Source organism: Chroicocephalus ridibundus, chromosome 18 (genome assembly GCF_963924245.1).
Source record: "Chroicocephalus ridibundus chromosome 18, bChrRid1.1, whole genome shotgun sequence".
Classification (NCBI taxonomy): domain Eukaryota; kingdom Metazoa; phylum Chordata; class Aves; order Charadriiformes; family Laridae; genus Chroicocephalus; species Chroicocephalus ridibundus.
The window spans coordinates 4104943-4120894 of NC_086301.1; the positions used below are offsets into that span (position 1 = coordinate 4104943).

Consider the following 15952-nt stretch of genomic DNA (forward strand, 5'->3'; position numbering starts at 1 on the left):
AGTGACAGATGAGAATTAGGTTTACTGTTTCTATTTCTCTTGTAATAAAACCAGTTACTATCATAATCAATGCCCATCTTTATGGTGGATTAGTTTGTGAAGACACCTAAAGTCACCTCTTCTTATAGTCAGCCTGTAATGTCACAGAAACAAAAATATATTAAGAGTTCCTACACTTTTTATCTACAAGTGTGCGGCCTAGGGCTTTTTAGCTTGCTAGTTTGTCATAGTCCCTTGTCCGGCTATCCTGGGACCGCAGCCAGGGCCTCCAAAGTTAAACCAACAATTCTTTCCAGCCTGAGCTGCAGGGTCTAAGAGTTAAGACAGACTCACGTCCCCTGAGATCTGGGCACTCAAGGGATGCCCAACACACGCTGACCAACAGACTATGCCCTTCTCTGGACAGCAGAGACTGCTGTGGGGCATCTCTGTTGAGTTTCCACTAATTATGATGACTACAGTGTTGGCCAGAACCTTCACCTAGAGTTGGGGGACTTCAAGCAAGTCTTCAAGCAGCACTGTGTCACATATCTGAGCTAACTCCGAAAGACCCATTATGCCTACATATCTCAGCACCGCTCCAAGGAGAGATATCGTCTCAGGACTTCAAAAATATAATGCCACATTAACCTGGCATAATTAGCCTCTGCATCAGCCAGGCTGGTCCTACTTTGAGCTTCCAAACAAACCGGTCTGCAGTTTGTTCCATATATGTTACAGATCCCCACCGAGCGGAATAGCCAGCTGGTGAGTTCAGGGGCCAGATCCAGTTCACGAGGCAGAAAATCTGGTCCCTGGGGAGGCTGGCTGATCAACAGGCCAGACAAACTACTATTTCTGTGTGCCTGCTTAAGTGCGTGAAAGGGCAAGATGCAGGTCAGCAGCACTTATTAAGCTGCCAGTAAAACGGAACATCCATCAGACGCATACCAGTGGGTTACACAAACATGTGTTTGCAGAACTTGACTCACGCGTAAGTTTCAATAACTTCAACTGGACCCTTCACACCAGCACAGTCACACCAGTGCAGAAGTATCTGTAGGATTACGGACTAATCATGTGCATAGCCGGCCCCCATATGATCTGTACATTAAGGGAAAGATTAGCATTTGATGTCTGTTTCAAATTGTAAGCAGCCCTGCTGCAATTAATCACAGCTTGGTTGATAAAGCATACTGCACTGAAATGACAACATGCATCCTGGGAAACTAACACTGTCATCTTTAGCCACAACAAGTTTATTTTAAACCTCAGAACAATGAAGGTTTGTCACCGAGTCCCTTGTCTGATCTACTCTTCTGAATGCAGCTTTCTAAACAAGTAAGAAGCAGATGGCCAAAAAGACCATTTACCAAGGTTTAGATTTCTCTATCACCTCCTGGACAGAGGCTTCCAAACCTGGGATCTGTGTCCTCAGAAACAAAATATTGTCTTAATGACTGAAACCATGAGGCCAATATATGGAATGTAAACATTAAAGAACACTCATTCATCAGCACTCAAGGAAGAGGGTATATGCTATGTGATATGTTACCTTTCTTTACATATTTAATTGCTGAACACTCACAACATGATTTTACTAACTACCGAATTAAACTATATACTGGATTAATTACTGCTTTTGAACTAATGCTGGCATTTCTTCAAATGTCTCTCTCCCCATTCAATTTTTCTTTTTATAGCATTTTACCCACTTTACCTACAATAGTTAAGTCCATCCTGGAAAGTATACAAAGCTACATAACCACTTTAAATCATGTGAAATGAACATAAATGACTGCTTTTTTCCCAATATTTTAAAACTTTATCAAAACTGAACTCTTTCTCCCTTTCTTTGCAAGAAAATATTTTACAAAAACCTCTCCCAGGATTTAACTCACTAACTTACTACAGTTTTCAATGGAAAAATGTACTACTGAAAAACTCCTGATCAGCTTTTGCTTTAAATTAGGGTCTTAGTTTTTATCATGGGCTGATACTGAATACACTGCTAAAAACTGGAAAATCATTTCTCCTTTGACACAGTTTCTTCAGGTGTAAAAGAAAAAAAAAAGGCTCTAACTATATTTTAAGGGCAGCTATGACAATGAAGAAATGTTCCACGATCTAGACTTATTTCCTAAAACCCGTCTTTACATCAGAAATCAAAGAATCATAGAATTGTTAGGGTTGGAAGGGACCTTAAAGATCATCTAGTTCCAACCCCCTGCCCCGGGCAGGGACACCTCCCACTAGACCAGGTTGCTCAGAGCCCCGTCCAGCCTGGCCTTAAAAAATTCCAGGGATGGGGCTTCCACCGCCTCTCTGGGCAACCTGTTCCAGTGTCTCACCACCCTCATGGTGAAGAATGTCTTCCTAACGTCCAGTCTGAATCGTCCCATCTCTAGTTTTCATCCATTCCCTCTAGTCCTACCATTGCCCGATATCCTAAAAAGTCCCTCCCCAGCTTTCTTGTAGGCCGCCTTAAGGTACTGGTAGGCCACTATAAGGTCTCCTCGGAGCCTTCTTTTCTCCAGGGCGAACAACCCCAACTCTCTCAGTCTGTCCTCATAGGAGAGGTGCTCCAGCCCTCTGATCATCCTCGTGGCCCTTCTCTGGACACGTTGCAAATGTCAGATTTGTACAGCCAAATTCTCCCAGAAAGCTAAATCCAAACGCTTTGCTCCAGAAGCACAGGCCAATCATCGAAGAAAGACTGAGTCGTGTGATTTATACGACCAGTTGCATTTAAAAAAAAAAAAAAAAAAAAAAAAAGACTTTTGGATGTCAAAAAGATGCTGTCTTGTTGTGAGACCCCTTCTTCTTCCCCATCACAGGCTTGTCTTGTGTAGACACCGTGAGGACTCTGCCACTACGCTGTGTGGAAAAAAAGCAGCAGCACCACCAGGCAGAGAAGTACAGGCAGAAGGTACCTTCTGCAGCTCCAGCCATGGGGAATTTAGCAGGTATGGTTAAAAGAGGTTGTGTAAGGGAAAGACCAGGCAAGTTTCTCCTGGGTGGAGCTACAAACCCATAGCTTATCCTATAGGATCTGTAACAGAATTTCTTAAGACATTTAATGTTTGGAAGATTATTTGATCTACCAGATATTAATATGTTGCCTGATAATTCAAAGAGGGAACACATGCAATAACTAAAACGAAAAAAAAAAAAATCCCAATAAAAGATAAAGTATGCAAATAGAAAAATGCATATTTATCAAATAGGGAGATAGGGGCAGCGTGACATTTGCACGCAAGGCAGATTTCAGGACCTTTAGATATGAGAATGCTGTCCAAAGAGAAAAAAGAAATTAAATTAATCAGATACGTTACTCCACCCAAGGTTCTGACCCTTTCTTGGCTTGGTCTCAACCTATGATATGTCCACAGCCCTGCCCCAGCCAGCCTCCCACAACAGAGCCCACGACAGCATCGGCTGGTCGCCCATCTATCACGTCCATCAACCTGGAGCCTAACGAACGGCTCCACAACAATTTAGCCTCACCTCAGTCAGTGCAGCTGGAGAGTCACCCTCTACCTAGATCCCACACCAGCATGCACGGTCACTTGGTGAGCATTAGTCTGAATCACTGTCTCATACCAGAGATGAGGCTGCTTCTAATGGATTTGTCTAACATCATGCACAGCAATAAGGAGCTGCCAACAGAAAAGGTGGCACTACATACAAGTTCAGTGCTCAGAGGTAAAAACCGTCCGCATCTTCAACAGGCCACATTTCAGAAACCTGCTCCTCCCACTGGCCTGAGTTAATGGGTTTGGATGGTCATAATTTCCCAGCATCAGGCCACCTACGTCCACCAAATCATAGGATGATTCAGGCTGGAAAGGATCTCAGGAGGTCTCTAGTCCAACCTCAGGCTCAGTGCAAGGTCAGCTCTGAGATCAAACCAAGTTACTGGGGTCTTTATCAAGTTCCTCGTCCACCCTGTTGCTTTCAGCAAGACATAATCCTCCACTGATAATCATCACCACTATTTGATTTCCATTGCCCACTCTGTGTTGCTGAATCTTCATGCCAACCAGGCATTTTTCTGAGCTGCAGCTTGTACCTGAATTAATTTTTTTTACCATTTACCTATTATTTATACAGAATTCAAAACGTGTAACAAGAATAAAGGAAATCACTTGACATGATGTCCTAACTCAAGCAGTTTATCAGCTTATTTCACAACAAAACAAGGCAAATGAGAAAGTTAAATAAATGACAGAAGAAGAACCACAGATACAGAAAAAATACCACACAGTTCATTCAGATATGTGCCCGCTGTCTAGCTAATCTATCTACAGCCTTGACAAACATGCGGATATATTAGAAGAATAAATCATTTCTTGTGGTCAATACTGAAGAAGTGAGGTTTCAGGAAGGACCTGCATGTTGAGAGGATGTGACTTGGCAAGGACTGGAAGGATTTTCTATGCACAGGTGGGAACGTGAACCAGAGCTGGATATCAAGGTATGTATCAGCAGCAGAATGGAGGGAGGTATAACCAGAAACGAAGTCAGAGGTAAATTCTGTAGAAAGAACATGACTTGCAACGGGTTTATTGCTCTCTCAGCACTTAAACCTAACATTGGCACGTTCCTTAGGCACTCGCGGTCAGATTACACCCTCATTCAGTGCCCTCTCAGCTAATTACACCTTCTCTCTACACAGAATATTATGTAGTCTCTTAATCTCATTCCCTTATCGTTTTGCCAAGTAATACAGGATGAATCTGGATAAGACAATGAAAAACTATGAAGGATGTTAACAGTGCAGAGCTTGATTTTTGCTTTGATAAAAGCCTGAAAGACCTCTGAACCTTACAGAAATGAGTGCTTGTTCTGTAGAAACTAAAAATATAGACCAGGACCTACAAGGTGACAAGTGCCTTCCCTTAGACTTCAGTTCCTTCTCAAACCACAGACAAAAAACATTGAAAAACCAAAGGAAGAAGTGGCAGTTGAAAACACAATCTGTGTATTGCCCTTTTTAAACTTATAACTCACATCCAGGGGAAGTCCTTCATCACAGGCAAAGTCAATGGAAAGAAATAAAACAATGTCCATGATTTTCAGCACATGCACATTTCCACGTGGATTACCCTGATTCAGAAAAATGTATTCACAGAAATAAAAGTGGGAATTTCACACACAGGCTGGAGTAAGCAGTTGAGTAGACTTCAAGCATATAAATAAAATTCACGTTAGACCACAAATAATTTTCCTACTGAAATCACCTTGTGGTGAAGTGATACCCTGCAAAGCTGAAATGATGTTCTGAAACGTGAATTAAGACTGATATTTGAGCATATGAGGCATTTCTGACACAACATCAAAATATAGCAACTGCCTTGAGTTAGAAAGAAAGCAAAAACTACATAAATTTTTTTTCTCTTTCTTGTCAATATTGTCACATTAAAGTTTTCTGTTGTGCTAACATCCTAATGGCTTTCAAAGTTCTGTTTTTGTTAAACTGTGTCACATGTTTTGAATAAGGAAGAATGAAATCTGCCAGCACAAAACTGCCTCAACCTCAGGGAAGACCAGTGCAAGCAGGACAGAGTCCCTGAGAGTTTTACACAAGAACTTCAATCTGCCTCACATCCTGCAGCTGAAGCAGATCTCCAATTGGTGTTGAACACTGTGGCAGTTTCCTCAGGTAAGAGTCTGTCCCCTTACACCCTCTGTATTCAGAATCTTTTCAACAGACATAGGTAACTACAGATTTGCACTGATTTACTGAAAACCAACATAATCTTACCCATTAGTAGAATAATTGCCTGGCTAGTCTTCCACTCCACACTTCTCTCCCAGCTTTCCCTGGCTAAATGAGTCCCTCCAAGGAGGCTTTTCCCAGTGGAAGGTAATGTGTCTGTCCATGTCTTATTTCAGATGCTTCCCCTTTTAACAGGGCTGTAACCATCCTATTTTCTACCTGTCAAGCTGAAATCGCTTTGTTCCTATTGAATAATACCTAACTCTATAAACAAGCATATGGAAACCTGTGACAATCCCTGGGGAAGATGCTGCCCATGACATGCAAAGTCTACCTGGACACAAAATCCATTGCAATGTCCTGGTTCTGGTGGTTTGTAAAACTCAAAAGGCCAGTAAATGCAGCAGGTTACCTAATCAGTGATTTAAAGCAACCATGCTCTACCTATGTGCATCTAAAGTGGTAATGGGATACGGACTGGGAATTAGTAAAAGGTTAATAATCCCATGGTTCAGCTTTTCCTGATACAACTCATTAAGGTTAGCTCTTCTTGCATTTTGGACTACAGAAACCGGCCATATTCATGAGCGTGTAATGCCACATAGGCCAGTGGCAGGGTGGGAAAGAACACACTGGCGTACAAGAAACATCCCTCAGATTCATTACAAAACTTTACTGACAAAATGTATACGGGCGAGAAGCAAGCAATTCTAAGGACTCAACAGCGAAGCTTCAACCAGGGGAAAATGATACTTGCCTGCACCTCAATGCGGGATGGAGTCTCTGGAGAAGAGGTGGGATCCTTTTCTTGTGTCTTGGGTAGGTCTTTCATGGAGACTTCTGGCCCTGACTCTTGCCTTCAGAAGAATCCAGATGACCCTGTCTCTTTCTTGTTTATGAGCAATTCCCACTGAAGTTACTCCTATAGGGGGGAAAAAAGAAAAAGAGAGAGAGAAATTTATTCCTATGTAGAGCAGGACTTATAAGGGTTGTGCTTCACAGAAATCTCACAGGAAAAATTTACACAGGTGCCTGGGTCTTGAGCTGACACTGTACACAGAGGACTTCCACCTCAGATTACAGAATGGATCGGGGGTGGGGGGGAAAGCCTTTTCCCCCCCCTAATATTAAAAGCAACATGAGCACAAGTTGTCTTGATAAATAAGGAGATACAATTCATTTAAAAAATTAAACACAAAGCAAACCTTTCCCTTCTCTACCCAAAACAGTTCTCTCAATCTCACGGCTGTAACTGTTCTCCCTTCAATCCCCGATTCACCCTTTTTGCAGCAAAATACATCTGCAGGGCCAAATATTGCCGCCTTTGCTCTGAATAAACTTCTTTTTCCTCCCAGGTAGACCTAACATCTCAGCCACCACCACCACACTCCCACTGACACTGTGGAATGTCCAGACATGCAAAATTCCACCCCAGTGCTTTGGAGACGATAATATTTCCCTACCCAGACCTACCTAAAGAAAAACACATCAAGTTACTCAAATATTTATTCCTAGATTCTGGAAGGTCAGACTGATCTCACTTCTACAAGCGTGAGTCCGGAGTGGTGACTGAAACTCAGGATTTACACCCGCGTGTTTGCAATCAGCATGAAGCCACTCAGTGGGCATCTATCATCAGAAGTGTAAAATGAGAGCTTTGCATGCATAAAGCACTGCCAGATAAGCCCTCAGTCTCAAAAAGCAATGAAATGAGCCAGGCCCGATTCCGATGCTGCATCAGTATTCAGGGGTGGTTTCGGTGGGACAGCTCAGTATTTCCACTGGAGTAAGGAAAATCAGGATTAGGCACCATCTGCCTCAGAGTCAAGCGCCCAGAATTGCTCTACACATTTGAATCCCCCTCCCCATTTCTTTACTCTCTTACACATTCCAGGTTTTCCATTCAGCTCCGACGACAAAAGATTTTACAAAATGACAGTCCAGATTGAGAGAACAGAAATGACAACCTCTGACAAAAGAGATACCAAACTTTTATCAACGATAAGTGCTCCTTGCACACAGACACTGCTCTGCAATGGTAAATATAAGGCAGATGTCGAATGGAAATTAAACATTGTGCTCCCAGGGTGGCCTCGGCTGCATTCAGAGTTTGATTTAAAACAAGGCCAGAGTTCTTTCATCATTTCTTCAAAAAGTTTCAATTCTAAAGATATTCCAAACAGACACATACTTGACCTAGAACTTGGCAATGCAAGACAATATATATGTGTAAAAAAGACTAATGTGGAGAATAAAAGGCAAAGCAAGTTGTCTGTAGGACGGACTAAGAGACTTTGTTCACCAAATCACTTATATTTCAGTGCTCTGAGAGTTAAAAGTGAATTCAGGTGAAATATCTTTTCCCGTTTCTTTCAAAGTAAATTCATAGCAAACATTTATCATTTGGGAGACTCAGACAACTAGATAATCTTGAACATAACCAAACCAAGGAGTCTAACTATTCAGCAGTTTAAGGAGTATTTCTCTGCAAGCTTTTTAAGACTTAAACCATATTTACATCTGTGAAAGCACTCTGCCTGTTATTATTAGACATGATAAAATAGCACTAGATATTTGCAGTGGCTTAGATATTCAGACTCAAGAAGCACATATTTGAACGGTCTGTAGTGTTTTCTTTTTATAATTTCTGATAATATAATAGCTCAGTCAAAAGACTGCAATAATAGTCTTCTAAAAATAAAATCCCAAAACTGCTAAATATACTGTACAGTTAGGAGAGTAAGTATAAATTTAAGGGTTGAAAAGATGCTCATATTACAGAAACAGTTAAAAGCATAAAGCAAATTGCATTTGCTTCTCTTTTACTTTGTTAGATTTTTAAGACAAAAAATGACTGAAAGTGAAATTACTAGCTTATTTACAACTTGAATACGTAAATATGTTTCTACTTTTCTTGGAAGCCATATTTTAGAAATAATTTCTTTTTCTAAGCAATTTCATATCAAATGCAGTAAAACAAAAAACTTTTGAGGCCATGACTTTGTAACCTCCCTAAAGTTTTGAACACCGGAAAAGCTGGCCTGTTCACACAAGACAATCAAACACATACTTAAATGCCAAGTAAAGTCCTCTATGCATTTTTCCCCCCATGAAAGGAAGAAATTGTGACAAGATTTTACTTTTAGATGACCTGACAAAGCAGCACTTTCTGGCACGAGCAGGACAGTCATTCCCCCTTCATTTCCCAGTACAAGATTCGATCATCTGAAACACAAACCTCATTCTACACTGAGATATTTTCAAATAAAACCAAGTTGCAAACAGTCTCTCTGGCCTTTTTAAAAATCATTTTCAATTGCTTTAAAACATAAAATACAGATGGATGGATGGATGAATGGACAGCCAGAGAAATGCTTTCAGTCATGCTTCCTCCCCCCCCACACCTTAAAATTGAAAAGCATCAGTATCCAAATAGCAACAGGAAATTTTTACCTTGTGGCTAAATAGCTCACTGTTCACTTTGCAGCTGCCTCTATTTTTTTGCTGGGCAAAACACCAATACAAAAGCCTTTCCTAAGAAACCAAGCTTTTGACATAAGGGCAGCGACAAACGCAAACCTACAAAGAATTTTTCCCCCGTCCCGTCGTTATAATTCCTAATTTTGTGGGATGTATTGCTGGGCTGTTTATCATAACAGTGTGCAATAAAAAGGACGACTAACTCTTGCAATTTTCTCCCTACTCCTCCCCTTGACAGGGGCCACTGATAGGGAAAGAGGCTCGGAAAAGCAGAGCAGTGAAAGGCTAAGAAACAATAGGCAACCATGGCTTTGACAATGCAGCCCTGAACCCTTTTTGCTCCCGCTGTGACACTTGCATTCAAGAGCAAGGGCGGCTGCCATCATAAGAATGGACAATGGCATGAGGAATACAAGGGAGAGGGGGGATAAAAAAAAAAAAGGAAATCAGATGAATTCAGAGCTAAGATGGCAGAGCTCTCACCTTTTCCGCTTTTTTCGAGTAATCTGGATGGAGACGTCCCGCAGAGAAGAGATAAAAAGGGTGTGCTGAACTGTTGGATGGTTCTGAAGACTTCTGCATTTGCAAACGCATTTTAGAACTATTTGTAGGGGTATATATGCTGCATGCCATCTCTCTGTCTCTGTCTCTCTCTCTCTCTCTGTGTCTCTCTCTCTTCTGTTTTATGTCCTGCTATCTCCATCACACACCTCTAATAGTATGAAGACTTTCTGCCCATGTAAGTAAGTGAGAGTGTGTGTTCCTTAATGTTTGAATCAAGACACACGTCTGCATGCATTTCTAATCTAAGGAGCCTATAGCAGTTACTACAACTATCAATTAGTCAGCAATAGCTTGAGATCCCCATGTGTCTGGGTGAACAAAGGTGAGAAACACATGCAAATAGTACTACAGCACCTGGGTCACGTACAGTAACTTAGCTAGCAACAAATAATTGCATCTGTTTCTGCCTTTTCGATGCTTCTTGCTCATTGTTATGTAAAGTTACAGGTTATTAATGTGAATAGTAACACAATTAGACATGGCATTGTATATTTTCATTTGAACAACGCAATAAAAGGAAATTAAGCTTAACTAGATGGAAATAAATGGTGACTTAAAGGCTTAAAACTAAAAGATTCTCTGATCTGTAGCAGCGCTTCCATTTTTTGATCAATTGTTCCTGAGTTAAAAATGCAAATGATGTAGATGTATTTGGTCATTTCATATATATTAGATAAGAAACTGATTATTCCAAAGGAGACAGAGAGGATGCCTAATTTCCTGAAGTTAAGCCATAAAGAGGGTAAGCTAAATCTGTTCCTACTTTTTTTAATTAAGCGACTGTTACTTTTAAGATCATTTTAAGGGTGTTTTTTCAGATGTCTTAGACTTAAGCCAAACAATTAAGAAGAAAGATACGGTACCTTTTACTCTCTCCTTCTTCTTAACCTCAAAAAATGAGCCTTACCTTTAAAAAACTGTCAGAGTCAAAACGGACTAAAAAAAAATTTAAAAATGCCCTGAACAAAATCGAAAACAATAAAATGAAAAAGCTCCAAAATCCAGCACCACCCTGACTCCACCACAAGAAAAGACAGAGCTAGGTCGCTATCCATGAGCAGAGAGCATTTCAGAGGTGACAACACAGTCTGTGGACAATGTTATTTACACAGATTTGATAAGAGCGACCAGGGCTCCAAACCGTAATTTAATTTGCAGAAATTATACCCCACGTTTCGAAGCGCAGGGAACTCCGAAAATTAAGCGGTTTGACAGAAAGAGTTTGTTGCTGAGAAGTAAGCATTTTTTCCTCACATACAATATGCCCACAGAGTCCTGCAAGGATGCACGCTGCACAACCCTCTATCGTTAGCTCTCTTTCTACTTATATCAGCTTCCATGGGAGGCTAATTAGTGACACCGAAGGAAAAACATTCTTCCCGATTTTGGGCTCCGAGAAACTGTCAAGTTTATTTAGCTGTAGACGGCATAAAGAAAAACAAAAAAACAATCTTAAATTTAAAACAACAGAAATACCTCCTTAAAGAAATAACTCCCCAGCTCCCTCACCTTTTAAGAACAGGCTAGTGGCTAGAAGATTACAGCCGGCCACTGCTAACAACACAGAAGGTGCTCACAATGAAGCAAGATTAAAGAAAAGCTGCCGTAAAACAATGTCTTTGCCCAGAGAAGCCCTGAGCGCGAGCGTCCCAGAGCTGACTGTACAGCGTAAAATAAAGCAATAACGGGCTTTAAAAGAAACGGTGCTAAATGGGTGTTGTGCTGACCCGCCATGCAGTTTCATTTCAAAACTTAGCTGTTGGGAATTGCAGGCGCTATGGAGACAGAAGATTTCCAATATGCCAAGCGCAGAGTTTATCGCAGGCTCTTTGCTCTCTGAAAGAAAAGACACCGCATAGAGGACCAGCACAACACGGAGAGCAGTGGCCGCCTCTGCAACTCCACCAGAAACAACCACGCTCGCCGTCCCTTTGCCAGAGGTCCTACCGGGCAGACAAAAGCATAACAAAAACTACAAAATAATCTCGCCCTTCGCTGAACAATGAGACCTTAAAATATACGTACGCCAGGGTATTACATGCAGAATAGGCAGGGGGAGGGGCGGGGGGATGAGAACAACATTTCCCATCAATGCGTTTTATTTCTTAGTGCCTGAAAAGGCTGTTTCCCACTTTAATGTGAATTACTCATCTCTTTTATCGGGCCAGTCTGTTGCCTGCAAATGTACATCTCAGGTGAAAAGGGGCATTTGTTTCGGAGTTCAAACAGAAACTAATCGCTCGATACTTATCTGGGGTTGAAAAGTAGTTAAATAGAATAGCAAAGACTGTAATCATTCCCGTGGCTATCTATCCACTAACTGCACTTGGGCACGCAGGTCCGTCAGACGGTCAGGTAGCTAAGGGAGGAAGGCAGTTAAACCAGAGAGCCGGGTATTTTTACTACTGTATTTTATGCCCAATTCTTCTAGATCCTAGTCTAAGTCCCAACACCGTCGCCCCTTCAAACATACCACATTCTGCTAAAATAAGTCAGCTTTCTTTAAAAAAAAAAACAAACAAAACACCAACAGATGAATAGACACCGCTAATCAGATGTAATGTAATCGAATGCTCTTCTTCATCTAATCTGCCTACTCTGTGTAATCTAGCTATTCTACCAGCTCCGGCATTTGTAATAGGCATGACGTTGATTCACATCTCGTATAATGTTATTTCAGTATTTTATTTTTAAATGAGACTACAAGTTGGGTGGCTACTTTGCATTCAAAACTCTTCATCAACTCTGTAAACGATATCATGTGTAAAGCAAAGCTGATCTGCACCTTCCTGCCACTTTTTAATTGTTACATTTCATAATGCTGCAGACAATTCTCAGTGCACGGCACAAATTTTTAAACGGACAAAAGAGCAACAGGAATTTAACAACTGAACTGCTCAAGACCAACAGCAAAAAATGAAAACCACACAGCTATTTGATAAGATCTGCCTTGAGACATAAACTGGAAAGAGATGAAATCTTGTCAGCATACAACACTGATCCATTTTTATGTTTTCTAAAATGCAGAATGATTTCCTTAAAAACAAGCGTTTAAACAACGTCTGCCTAGGTTTTCCCCAAAGAAAAACAAAACCTCGGCTTATTTTACAGGACAAGCAGGATTCACAGATTAACGGACAAATCGGTCTGCTAGGTAAATGACAGCGGTGGAAAGAACAAACAAGCCTTCTCATACAAACAAATATATTTGAATATAATAAAAATGTTGACAACAGTTATGTGATTAAAGCAATTGTTTTTTTCATTTAAGGCCTTACCATTGGAATAATTTAAAATTAAGTGAGAAACATCAGCCCCTTGGGTTTTGCAGAAGAGATTTAATTTGTAGAAATAGTTGTGGGTTTTTTTAAACGTAGCTATTTTCAACGTTGCAAGATAAAGCTTTCTTTTTTTTCTAATTTTATTTTAAGAATAGACCCCATTTAGGATTTCACATTGTAAATCTCCCTATGTCTGAATGCTGTTACAAGGTTTGACAATGAAAGAATAATTCATGTCAGACAAAAAGAGCCCTTCAATCAGCTTCATGCAGCTTTTCTCCTGCAGGGCTATGCCAAAACGAATGTGGAATCCTGAACTGAACCATCCATCACATTTCCCGAGTCTTTCAATTAATGACACTGCAATCAGATCGATGGCGTGTAATAAGAAAAGAGCTTTGCATTTCTATACCTATTAATTCGCTGAGTAACTCCAGTGGTAAAACGTGACCAGAAAGGGAAAAGAAAAGAAAATTTCATCCTCCTAGCAAGATTTTTGGGGATGTTTAAGCCACTTTGTACAAGCCTCGGTTCTACATCCCTGTCTCACCCCAAGAACTGAGTGCTCAAAGCAAAAATCACACAGGCTTTTTGTTTGCTTGTTTAAAAGCAGGACAGTCTCCCTTCCAGACAGGTATTTTCTCTTCTGCTGCTAAGCACACGGAGCACTAAGTGTTTTCTAGGTAGACACTCTAGGTTATAAAGAGGAGTCCATTTTTCTTCCAGGCTCAGACTGGTCAGCCCGCACCAGAAATGCCCTCGACGCAACCTGAGCCATGGAGGATCGCAGTCACTCACAGGGCAGGACTCTGCAGACTCGTTCTCCAGTGCGAAGGCAGTAATTAGCGACAAAATTTCCAGCTCACAGAACATGCCAAGGATGGAGTTACCTCACGCAGTGATTAACCTCCAACAAAACGAGGTGGGGGAGAGAGCTGGGCAGGGGGTGAGGGCAGCCGGGACAAAAAAGTCTACCAGCAACCACGGGATGAAATTACAGTGACCTCACGTCAGTGAACTGGCATAAGATTTTGGATCAATGACAAAAATTATCGAGGCTTTGCAGAATGGAGCTGCCAAGCACATTTCAATTCCCTTACTGCAAACGTTGTGGGTATTGTTTGGAGAAACTGAACGCTACAGGAAAGTGAAAACTGCAATTAGCCAGAACACTGCGTTTGTTAAAGTGATTTAATTCGGAATTGTCTTTTGTTTTAAAAGGTAGCTTTTTGGCCTTAAAATGCCTGACTTACAAAATACCCCCTCTTTCAATATTACGCAGCTGCGCATTTCCTAAAAAGCTACAGAGTCTCTCGTTTCTGGGTCACGCGGGGAAATAAGAGCTCAAACCAAAAGGCTTTACCACCTTGCGGCTGCCGAACAGCTTAGAAGGAAGGAGTGATTTGGAGGACCTCCCAGGAGACAAGGGTGGGTCACAGGCGATGAGAGACACAACTTGCCTACAGAAATGATCCCGTTGTGTTGCTCTGGACAGGCAACTGGACATGAACTGCCCCTGCCAATGTTAACCCCTTCCTCTGGATCAGATGAAGCGTTCCATCTCCAGCACTGATACTGATTTCAGCAGCCTTGGCTTTACCTCAAAGGAAAGAAGCTGCGGCTGTGATAGGAGACGGACCCAGGTCAAAACCTACAAGACCTTCTTTTCGAAGCAAGAGACTTTCAGTGAGGTTGTGTACTTCGGAAGTCTTCAGAAAGGGAAAAGAAATCTTTATGAGAGAAAACAAGAAATGGAACAATAGAAAACAAGGGAGGTTTTTAAGGTTCACTTCATCAGTCCTTTCAAATATCAGAGAGTGCTTTTAAAGGATCGTTTCTGGCTTTGCCTCTTAGCACCTTTTATGATCAAATTTCATCAATTCTGAATTTCAGCAGCACCTTGAAAAAAAGCCTTGTTAATGCTGCATCTGAACGTGCCCATCCTGCCCCACAGGGAGTCAGACATGGTCTGCGAGCTTGCGGGCCAAGAAGGGGAACTGAACACACCACGGCAGTAAGGGAAATGGGAAAATGCCCATGAGCTGGCTTGCAAAATAAGTGCAACTAAAGCACAGTGAGCGATGCCCACTCACTGGTAGACAAAGAACAATAAATAAATAAATCATGCAGAAGCAAAGACAATTCATTTACAAATAAAACATGAGAGTTGAGCGCAGGCTCAAGAAATAGAAAAAAAGAAATCCAGGATGAGAAACCTGTAAAACTTTGACTAGGAAGCCAAATGCAAAATATTTATATTGCATGGCACTGGATCTTTCTCTATAGAGCACCTAACTGCTCGGTGTCTCAGGGTCCCACCACGTTTCAGAAGAGCAGGTTTCAGAGCACAGTTGCAGCACACGCACCTCAGTGACCTCCAAGGCACACTCGGGCTAGAAGTCAGCCCAGATCAACCTCTCCCGACTCACAGGGCACATCACATCGCCAACAACCCCAACTACTTTTTGTGCTTATTGTCAGCATTGACACACAGGGAGGTGTCTTTAAGCCCGAGCAGGTTGCGGGAGTTGGGGGTGGGGGGGATATTTCTGACGTTATACAAGATTCTCACAGCGAGTATGTGACTGGAGATTTACAGCTCTGAACAGCACCCTGCACTGCCCAGTTGCAAAGCACAGTATGTGCTCCACAGCTTAATAACCTACAAATGTCTTGTCTGCTAGCAGGTCAGGGAGAGGGGAGAAAGGGGTGCTGCCTCGAGCCATTATTTCAGCACTGGCTGCCTTCCAGGAACTAACAGAGCTTCAGAAGGCACGGGCAGGCTTGCTTACATCTGCTTCCCTCTGCTGTAGCTGCAGACAGACTTACACACTGGTATTTTATTTCTTTTTTTTTTTTTTTTTTTTTTAAATGGGTTTGGACAAGCTTTCAGTAGGTATTCTCAGGGTTCTTTTCTTCATCTCTC

The 15952-nt window shown here is 41.6% G+C and overlaps 1 long non-coding RNA gene across 1 annotated transcript in view; it reads right to left on the reverse strand.

The window, feature by feature from the left end:
- Positions 1-6464: 6464 nt before the first annotated feature.
- Positions 6465-15952, reverse strand: part of LOC134524923 (uncharacterized) — a 40636-nt gene continuing 31148 nt past the window's right edge. Inside the window, exon 3 of the long non-coding RNA XR_010073634.1 lies at positions 6465-6623. This is a non-coding gene — a long non-coding RNA (uncharacterized LOC134524923). The remainder of the gene's footprint in view (positions 6624-15952) is intronic.